Genomic DNA, 11,258 nt, shown 5'->3' with positions numbered 1-11,258 from the left:
ACTGCTAGCAGATGTGTCATATAATCAGCACAAGCACACTGTTCACACAACATTTAACTGTGAAGGATCTCCAAACATTTTCTTTGGCGTATTACAGACAGCATATATAAACATCTAAGTTTTGTTTTCTTTGAAGATATACGATGATGATAAAAACAAAATCATAGCTTTCTATCTCAAAGTTCTCTTACTCAGGTAAACTATTACCTGCAAGACACAACGGTATTTCATCTGCAATGAGTCAATATATAACTAATTTCCTGTAAAAACCAATCCTAAGATATGTGGATTTCTGTAAAAATACTGCTTTGGCTATTTTGTTTGGTGAAGTATGGTCAGAAGTTGTACCTTAGTGATTTGCTATGTTTGGTAAAGAATGGTGAAATCAACAGGCTGAGTTTTTACATAGTGTTGTGTTTTAGGTGGTTTGATTTCATGGCTTGTGCACTTTCAACATTTTATTCCTTCTTTCCTTTTCATTTAGGCTTCCTTTGTAAAACACCATTAAGTTCCCAAACTACTGTTTTGAGAGATTAAAAAAACCAAAGTATTGAAATGAATACTTTTAGTCTATTGCTAAACAACTTCAGACTTACTTTGCAACATTGCTAAGCAGTGCTTTCAGAAGCTTTACTAAGTATTTTGAATACACAGATTGACCCAAGAAGGGATTTCCAGGTAAACAAGCCGCTGTATTACACCATTTTATGCATTCTTATAATAAATTTAAGCAAAACGCCACAAATTGTTGCAATTATCTTCATTTAAATAGAAAGGTTACCAAAACATTCAGTCTTAATAAGACCCACTAGAAAATCTCCACTGTACTTGCATGGGATAACACCACTAAAATACGGATGACTAAAGATTTATTGCGATCATTAACATACTTCTTTCTCCAATATGCGCTTTTTCACTTCTAAGATACCATAAAAGTGAATTTTATTCAAGTACTTTGTCTAAGATTTTTCCTTTGGTCATTTAATATGAGTATCGAGCTTGCCTGGAAGTACGCTGTGCTAAGCTGTTCCTACAGGAAGCCCTCAGTAATGTAACGTGACCTAAAGCTACAGTGCAAATATAATGTCACAGTGGTGAAACGGAGACCGAAGGAAAAACATTTTGGAATCAGAACACAACAGTAGCAGAGGCAGAAGACCAAGAAGGAGAAGGAAGCCAAGGGATGAAGGGTATGCAACAAACGGATGCTTAGTCACTTAAGAAATACACGGGCAATTAAACTTGAATAATGTTTCCATATGTCAAATGTAAGCAGATTAAGTCTGTTCACTCTTCAAAATTACTAACTACAGTGGAAGTGAAATGGGCTTCATGATAAAAAAATCCCACTATCTTTTAACAGCAAGCTCCAAAGGATTTTATAAACAAAGTAAATGGGATTATCACCATTTTACAGCTTGTGACAGTAAGACATAGAGAAGTGACATAACCATTCCTGACCAAGAAAAACACTGGAACAAATTCAGAATCTTTGGCCACCAGTAGGATAAAAATACATAAAGGTAGCTAAAACCAAAACCCTTACAGTTATTGTTTATCATCTAAAATATATTTGAGCAAATAATGTTTGCAGGCTTACATTGGAAATTAATGTACTTCAAGGCAGCAATTAGATTGAGAATGGAATATAGTGCTGCTAAAATATTATCAGACTCAGAAGTCTTATAAAATAGTATGGACAAACCCCTGTAATAGCCATTAGATATTCTTATGAAACTGAAATAACTTGTTTGAACCTCAGTAATACCGGTCCTCTGAAAACTTCCCAAGTCTTACAGGGGTAGGCACCGCTTGATCTTTTAGTCTGACAAGCAGCTCATTTGAGGTACACTGGGAGAGTGTTGCAGTATTCCTAGGCAGGCGGAATGACGACTGCAGAAAGTTACTGTGTGCAAACTGGCAAGCCCCTGAGGATAACATGGTTTGAGGAAGGAACCATTAGTTTTGAGAAACAATTGGATTTGGGTAGATGCACAGAAGGACTCTCATTTCTCCTGTTTTCCAGATACAGACACAGCTGCAATGTGCGTTCACAGATAAGTTCAGGAGAGAACAAGCTACAAGTTGCTAAGACTGCAAAGATGTCCCATCAGATTTTTTTTTAACCATTTTAGAGAGGAAACTACTTAGAGTAGTACAAAACCCCAAATTTAGTAACCCAGCCAGAGACAAATAGAAGTATCTGAAGACAAGGATGTAATGTAAATGTTCAAATGTTAAAATACAAGGATGAAATGAAGTGCTGAAACTATGAAAGGGTAAGATATTTTAAAGTCAGTAAGAGACCCAGAATAGCAAAGGTTAGGATTAATAGCTGTAGCAATTCCTCTTACGCTTTGTAGCTTAAGAGTAGTGTTGGGACTTTAGACTCTGTCATACTTTGAAGTTCTGATTTAGATTGTTGGCTCATGCATCATACATAAGAATTTGGAGAAGACCTGCTAAATCCTTCAGGTAGGTCCCATTATAAATTCAAACATAACCTGCAGTTATCACCGTATTAATAGAAAAGGTACTGATGCAGACGTTTTTATTGAGTAGGATCTTCGTCCTGCTTAAATATGACAGAACTTTGCAGATTTGCCTGAACTGTTTTTTGGTGCACAGAGACATACACCTCTGGTAAGATAAAAACCGCAAAGGTGTCCAACAAAATAAGGTTGTTACCATGGAAGCTTGGGTAGCTTTTAGAATCTGAAGCAATGATTAGAGGCAATGTTTCCTCTAAGATAAGATAAAAGATCTTTCTTTAAAAAAACCCACAAAAACACAACAAACTCTCAGAAAAATAAAGGATCAAATGCCTCCCAAAGTGAGACTATTATTAATTCCCATGTGTTGAGATTAAAGGTTAGAACCTCTGAGACCCCTAAAAAGGAGAGCTCACAATATAAATACGTCTCCATTTTCCATTTAAATTTAATAAAGAATACAGATCCCCCCTCATGCCAAAGGTACAAATCACTCAACTTTGCCCCAAAAGGGGTTGAGGTGTGACTACTAGCTTTCTAGTTGCCCAAAACAACAAAGTGAATTTCACCAAATGAATTCTCTTTTATGTAACACTATGAAGTGGTTAATACCATTTCTGAATTTAAATTCTGAAACATGCATCATGCCTGCACTTACTGCAAAAACCCCTCAGCATTCAATAAAAAAAAAATCAGAATGGGAAGCATGATTTTATCATTTCTCTATCAATAATTCAGTTACTCTTTAACAAAAAGAAATCAATGACCTTTTAAGACCTCTCTCAAATCACAACTTTATAAACAGTTATATCATGGCAACAAAATAAACAGTTTATCATATCTGATGTATTGTAATACAAATACTTGAAACTCTCATGAGAAAACAATTTCTAATTTAAGTACTATGTTTATATTCTAATGTATACAGTTTGTAGAGAACACAGGACTACAGACAGTAAAATAATAGGGAAATATGAGAAAATACTAGCAAAATAACTTTACACAATAATTCTGATGACTTTCCATATCAAGCAGTTTTCAGAAAGCAAATCTGAAGATAGTAAGTTTTTAAACCACTACAGTATCTGGTGCTGTGGAAGGCTGAAGCTTCCTTAAACAAGGAAATCCAAAATCTCTACTCATCTGGAAGTGCAGGCACTTAAAAACATTGCCACAAGGACCTGCCTATATTTTCTTTGGATTTACAGCCTGAAACAACCAACAAAGGGTCATGCCTGTTTACATGCAAAAAACTACAACGAACGTTAAGTATCAACGTGCGTTACAACTTACATACAATTAATTCTTGCTTTTTTATCTATCAAGTTTAAAGGGCGTCAGAATCATACTATGACCATCTAGTAGACGTCCCAACCGCAGAGGTGCGGCCTACTTTCCAAAGACTGCATGTTTTCGAAAAGACTGACTTTTAAAGCTGGCTTTGCTTGCAGGAGGCATTGAAAGACCAAAACCAGCAGTCACCCACGTAACCTACACTTACTTGGAAGAAACCCTGCGTAACAGTTTTACTATCTTGAAAAGTGAAAAAGGTACAAACATCCAGCCAAAAAGACTAGTTCGTATGTTTGACTCGTTCAGTAGACATACATTCCTGTTTTCTAACGAACAAAGAGAGAGACTCCTGCTGCTATTGCTTATTCAGTAACATTACCCTTCTATTATAGCCAGTTACCATTAAATCCCAAACTCTGTTTCAAGGGGAAAGGCTTTAATTTTACTTCTCCTGGCACACTGAAAACCATTTCAAATGGAGAAAAAACAGCAGACGTGAAATAAGAGCTCTGATTTAACGATGTCAACAACTTCTGTACAGTTGCAAGGCCCAAAATATTGTGGAAAAATGTTGGAACGCTTTTTCCATCTAAAAGCAGTGAAGATGTCACTTAAAAAACTCTAAAATGTATTAAACAGATCTCCTTTTCCACCTTAAGAAATGATCATATGATCAAAATTAATTTAGCTTTTTATTTAACATATTTACTCAAAAGTTTTATACCAATTCAGGCATCAAGAAGCTATACTCAAATGCTAGCAAGCATAATTTTAAGAATTTTGTTACAAATTCAATAGAAATACACCACTTCAATGTTCCCAATGTTCAAGTTACAAAGTGTCATTACATATGTAATGTTCCTTGCTAACAGACACCCTGTTCCATATTAAAATTCCATCAAGATAGACCCATAAAGATTTAGCACTGGTTTTTCCTTTTTGGTTTAAGAAATGAATAGAGAATATCAAACAGAACTTCTCCTAAACATCTTCCAGTATATACAGTGCAAGATGAACAAATTGCATCAGTTACTATGTCATTAAATTACCTTTGGGAAAACACTCATATACCATTTTACAACCCTGAAAGAACTTACATAGTTGAGTACTGCATAAAACGTTTTTGGTCACATCAAAAAACAATTCATTCCATTTTATGATACTGAAATACTCCAGGTAGGCAAAACTAAACCAACAGATTTGCTAGCATTACAGTGTCAGCTTTTACAGACAATAAATGTCCTTATCTAAACTGGATAATGGTTGACCTGTCTTAAAAGGAATGGCATAAAGAAGCCAAACTACCACAGGGTGAATCTCAAACCTAAATGAAACAGTTGTCTTAAACCCCCAGCTTTATTTTGCATCAAGGAGGAACATCATAAACAGCAATACCCTTTCTCTGAGGAAATGTTTTTGGTCACTGTCAAAGACCAGTCTAGATGGGCTCTGATCTGATCCAGTACAGCTGTTCATACTTGGAATATTAGATTACATACATTACACACTCTTGCATACATTACATACATTACGAGCTCTTACATACTTGACACATAGTCCTGCCTAAGTGCTACTGAACATAATTTTGCCATTTCCATTTATCAGCCTGTGAACACAGTTAATAAATTTCCCAATACACAATCTGGTCATTGCTATGGAGTTTCTTGGAGCAATACACTACTGCCTCTTCTCCGCATATCTATTAAAAATTCCGACCAACAAACTGAGTGTCCCAGGATACTACAAGATACAAACAAAGAGGAATCCTATTTCACACAGTGAGGTGGGCTAGAGGCCGATGAGAACTTCACCTCTTGCTGTTGCCCAGTAGCTGAGTACTATTACATGAGCCCACGGAGCTTACATGAATTGTTCTATTTCAGCCGCTCACTAAAAACAAAGTTTGATCTGTATTTCATACAGGTCTGTCTTTCATTGATGCTCATACCTGGGAATCCAGAGGGCTACCACTTAAACCCTGCTCCCTTGGGGACTAGAAGTAGACAATTTTACTTATTTTCACATTTTCATCTGGGAGTTCTACTTCTATGGGTAATGAGTTTTACCTGGGACGATGACTTCAAAGCTCTTTATTCAGAAATTTTAATTTATTCAGCTTGGGGAAATGTTGTGCACTACAACTAATTGGAAAACCATATTAATCTCAAGAAAACAGAAAGATGTTATCTCTTCCCCAGCTTCCTTTAAAAATACTAATTCCTTTTCTATGGAAGGATAAAAATATGCAAATCTATGCTGGGTATTAGGCGCATGGCAGGGAAATGCCTGAACATTGCTTGTTTATGGTAAGGTCCAATAACTGTCATGCTGGGCTCAAAAAATTAGCTGTTGTTTGGGAATTAAAGGCTTAGCTATTCACTTTTCCCATAAAAGCCAGTGACGTTCTCGCCTAGTGCTTCAGATCCAGTCCTATGGGTTTGCCAGACATAATGCACACAAACATTCTCTGTAGTCTCTACAAGTGAACAAATACTCAAGAGTTGACTGAATTTCCCAAAACAATATTCTTCCAGTCTGCCTGAGTCATCCTGACTCCATTCATTAAACATTTTTTTTCCCAAGGATTTAAGAATTGAAATAAATTAAAGCATTACAAGTTCATAATTTAAAATGTTCATCTTAAAAAACATTTACCTTACAATTTCTTCATTAATAGTCTGGTATGTAAGGAATTTCCAACAGCCACTGAGTAAACAATTACTGCAGTTTGGCAGAATTTCCATTTCATGTTTAATTATTTGTACAGGATACAGATCTCCATACAGTACTTGAATGCAAACTTTTGTGTAATTCATAGCTTCTAATTTAGGATATTTATATAACACGGCTTCGATAAACTGAGTTAGTAAGACCAGCTAATAATGTACTGTTTTCTACAAATTACTTCGAAGCAGTTCTGTTAATTCAGAGAAAAGAACCCTTCTTCCAAGTGTGCAGTATTATGAGTGTATATACACAGAACACTGTAGGTTTTGCATGCCGTATTACTAAAATAAATCTATTTTTCTCTGTGGGAACTTTTTGTATGACAGCAATTCCCAAGGAAAAATATATAAAAGCTGTCATTTTTTTCCACAAGACAGATATTTTTCTCAAAGGAGTAATACTGAACACAGCTGTGGAAATACTAGATATTCAACAACACTATCAACCACAACAAGAATCTAAGTGAATTATGTAATGGTGTTTTTAAAGGATTAAAATTAGGAAAAAGGATTAAAACTGACTTCACTTTTTTCAAAGCAATTTCTCCAAAATCCTGAAAGCTGGCTATGCCGTTCCATTTTAGTCTCTGGCCTCATGGATTCTACTCCTTGAAAACTGTCATAGTTAAGCAATGACTGCCCTCGTGAATATTTCATGGTTCATATCCCCTTTTAAACAAATATTTGTTATAAATATATATGGCTTGCTTGCTTCTAACACAAGATGGTTCTGAACTTCTTCAGTAAAGCTTATTCACTGCCACTCTTCCAGGGAGAACTCTTTTTTCCAGTTTTTTTCCCAGCATAGTCTGGCTCTCATAACAAAGGGCTCAGGAAGAAAGATTCTTACTCTTTCAATTAGACCAATTATTTTTTGGGTCTACATAAAACATTAAGATCTCCTACTCTTTCTTGCATATTTCCACAGATGAACTATAAATGTTTCATGAAGTATTTCCTTTTGTTTGAATCTGCCATCCACTCATTTCTTTTGTGTTACTCTAGTTTTTGCATTGGGAAAAGCAAAATAATTAGTCTCTTTCTTTCTTGATGAAATACGGGATCAAATAGATCTGTTTTGCCTATATTCTGTATTCATTTTGAAGGCTATTTTGACAGTCTCTGGTAAAATCTTAAATTGAAAGAAACATTGATTAGTTCTCCATTTTAGTTGAATTAAATTTCTTTCCAATCTTCTGAGCAAAGAATAGCACATGTTTTTTTGTGAGGAGACATGCATCTCTTACATTAATTGTGAAACATATAGGAATTATAATAACCATGAAAACCATAAAAACCATAGTCACAGTATGAATCATATACTGACAAATTACCAAAGATGTAATTTTATCGTTTACCAAAATAAAAGTTATATGTTCTTACTTTATGTTAGTAAATTACAAGCTTACTTTTTAAAGTCAAAGTTACTTCACATTATTGTGGGCAAGCCAAATGGAAATTACCCTTTCTAGAACATAAACATTCAAGAAATAAAATAATAGTCTCTGCTTTACAAATTGTTCTACGAAACAGCTATTTCCATACCGCAAGTTAATATGCAATTATGACATGTTTCCTTTCAATTCACGTAAGTATTTCCACTGAGTGGTAAAAGTAACTTCTATCACCTAGTGAATTTCTATTTATGATAAAAAGCAGTGCAAAACCACCAAGGGAACCAAACTTCTTAACTAAGACATTCCCATCTTTCCAAACAAATACATTTGAAAAAATATATTAGCATATCTGTCAGAGAATTCTAACTTCTCTGCTCGTGTGTACGTGGTCTTGCTTTAGTTTAGAAGTTTTTGTCTTCTGATTTATTTAATTTTTTGTGAACTCTGCTGGAACACCTACCGCGCCACTTCGCTGCACATGCAACAGCGCGAGACTGAGCTCACACCTGGATTCAAGCAGCCGTGGCCCTTTGCTGCCTCATACCCCTGCTTGTGCAAGGCTACAGCGGAGCCAGCTTTTGGAATACTGCATAACCACAGAGGGTGTAACGCCAAGAATGTCTTTGTTACTTTATACACACAAGTTTTATTCTTTAATACTTAAGCACAACTAGTTTGAACAGCTGCAGAACTTCAACACATTTTCACTGGTGAATAAACAGACTTAACAGCATAGTTATTAGATCAGTTTATCAAGTATTGCAGGTTTTCCTTATCTTACATTTAATTTCTATATTTGTTTTTTTTTAATGCTTACTTGCGGTTTTCCCCTACTGAAATGGGAAAACAATGAATGTTAAAAATCAGCAAAACACTTTATGATATATAAGTAAATAAAGTAAATTTAATTGTCTTTTAAGGGCCAACTTGGGAAAAATAAATATAGATTATGTAATAACTTACGATTTAATAAAAGCATAATTATGAGAAAATAATATTAAAACTATAAAACCAGTTGTTAACTACAATTAAAGCAGACTTTTTAAGAAGTCTCCCAAAGTTTTTAGTGTTAGACCCAGCCCTGTAACCCAATGACAGAGTTACTGCTATTGTGTCGATGAGACACAAATGAGACCCTCCAACAAAATTCCCCAGGAACAACACACACATCTGAGAACCCAGGCTTGGTTAATTAATATGGTAGGAAATAACTTCTTTACTGAGGTATCTTTTTTATTAGTAATGTTTCTGAAAGCTTTCATTTCAACTATTTCAAGTAACAAATTGTGTTTTAAAAATTGCAAACAAATTCAATCTGGTGATCTTCCTAGAAACATTTTAGGAAATATTTAGGAAAAGATATAATATCAAATTAAATGAAATTAAATTACCTTTGCAGTTTAAGATACTTTGAATACTTTATTTCATTTTTTCTGGAAAACAAGGATTGGATGGCTATGTTTCTTTTTTCTTAAAACTACCGACTCAATGGAAATTGATGACGGCTACTAATGTAAATGTTGCCTTTACGTTCTGAACAATATGAATCTAGCAAAAACTTGTGTATAAGAAAACTTATTCATTTACACTTTCTGTATTATTCATACTGTTTGTTAAAACAAAGAGAAAAAGGGGGGGCAGGAAATCAGCATTTGCAGGTGATAAGGTTTGTTTTTGTTTTTTGGGGTTTGGTTTGTTTTTTTTTTAACTGTTAAACTTTGGCAGAGTAAATGGTTGATACTCTATGAGGAAATGTTGTGCTCAGTCCGTCCTGTATTCTGAAACAGAAAATTTTCCTTCAGAACTTATTGCTGGAGTGATTCAGTAGTTTGGCACTGGTTGCAGAGCTTTTAACTTTAACTACTGTTTGGTTTTCCATGAAAGAATGTCTGGTGTTTCCAGTGTCTGTAAGGCAGAAAAATATCCATAATCCATAAAAATGCCATGTAACATTATCCAAATTTGTAAGTAGCATCAAAAGCAAGACTAACAATTGTCATGTACAGAAACCAAAACTATTTCAAGACCTTCATTCATCAAGCAGGTTATTTTTCTGGCAGAGCAGTTTCCTGATCCAGTTAAGCATACAAACCTTTTTACAGGACCAATGAGATAAGCATCAAGAGGGGGATAATCTAGGTGGAAACTCATTAAATTAGCATTCCCATAGGAATAAATTTGTATTAATCTGTAGCCTAAGATAGAACAAAGTTAACTTACGCTCCTAAGGCAACATAAACTATCTGCAAGGGTACAAAGTAAGATCTGTTTCTTCAGGTTACTGTTTCACCTCTCCAGTTATTCCAGATCAGAACATTCTTGCACTCAAAAAATACACAATAAACCTGAATCACATGGATGCATCTACACGCACACTTGAACCTATAGTTCTTTTTGTACATGATCTCTTAAAACCACAAGCTATGAATTGCTATTCAACATTGATGTGTCACTAATAAACGCCAGGGACTAAAGAATTTGACTGCAAGATTAAACAGTATATTTTGCGCAGTTTCTAAGTCAGCTGCCAAAAACAGGCAAAAAAAGTAGGCACCTATTGACAAGCAAAAGTTGATGCATTAATGATAATAAATAATAATGATTATTTTATATTTTTACATATAATTTTTGAAGAATCAAGATGAACTCCAGAAGCTGAATAACAGTTTTTCTATACTTAGCTAATGGTGTAGTCCAACTTCAGAAGAGCCAAAACTTAGCTAAAACCAAAATATGTGACTGTACTCCACATGGACTGGTTGTGAGCATGAAAGGAATAAGTCATGTTATTAAAATGTGATGGGCAGTCTCCAAGACAGATTTGTGCAGTTGATGTTAGATTCATCACTTTATGTAAACCACATTTATAAACAGTACTAGAAAATGAAAAAGTACTTAGTTTGCCTTATAATAACAAACATATACAAGTTCAGCTTAAAAAAGCGATTGCAATGTAAGCATTAGCCACATATGGCAGCGTATGCTTGCTTGCTCAGACATCTAAAGTAACACAAATATAGTAGTTTTCAATAAAGATATCAAAGATAACATTTTATATTATTGATGTGATAATGCTAAATATAAAACACCATCCAGATTTTTTTCATTTGCATATTTCACCATAGTAAAAGCCAGTATTCTGAACCACAAGATGCTGTACACACTCCTATCCTTTGCCTTAGAAATTAAAGGCTCAGAAGTTACGTATATATTTTAAGGCAAGATAGAATTCCAATTCTTTCATTGGTGGAAATAGAAATCACTGAAAAGGTCTAAGCAAACAGTTTGACCTCTTTTAGTTATTTTAACATGTAATATTTCGTAGGAAAATATACAAACAGTTGCTTATA

At 34.6% G+C, this 11,258-nt stretch overlaps 1 protein-coding gene across 1 annotated transcript in view; it reads right to left on the bottom strand.

The window, feature by feature from the left end:
- LOC119146106 (centromere protein P) overlaps window positions 1-11,258 on the bottom strand; it is a 151,497-nt gene that overhangs the window by 54,396 nt on the left and 85,843 nt on the right. The window lies entirely within an intron of this gene.

This window comes from Falco rusticolus, chromosome 4, assembly GCF_015220075.1.
Source record: "Falco rusticolus isolate bFalRus1 chromosome 4, bFalRus1.pri, whole genome shotgun sequence".
Lineage (NCBI taxonomy): Eukaryota > Metazoa > Chordata > Aves > Falconiformes > Falconidae > Falco > Falco rusticolus.
The sequence above is the reverse complement of the archived record's forward strand: the minus strand, read 5'-3'. Positions and strand labels throughout refer to the sequence as shown.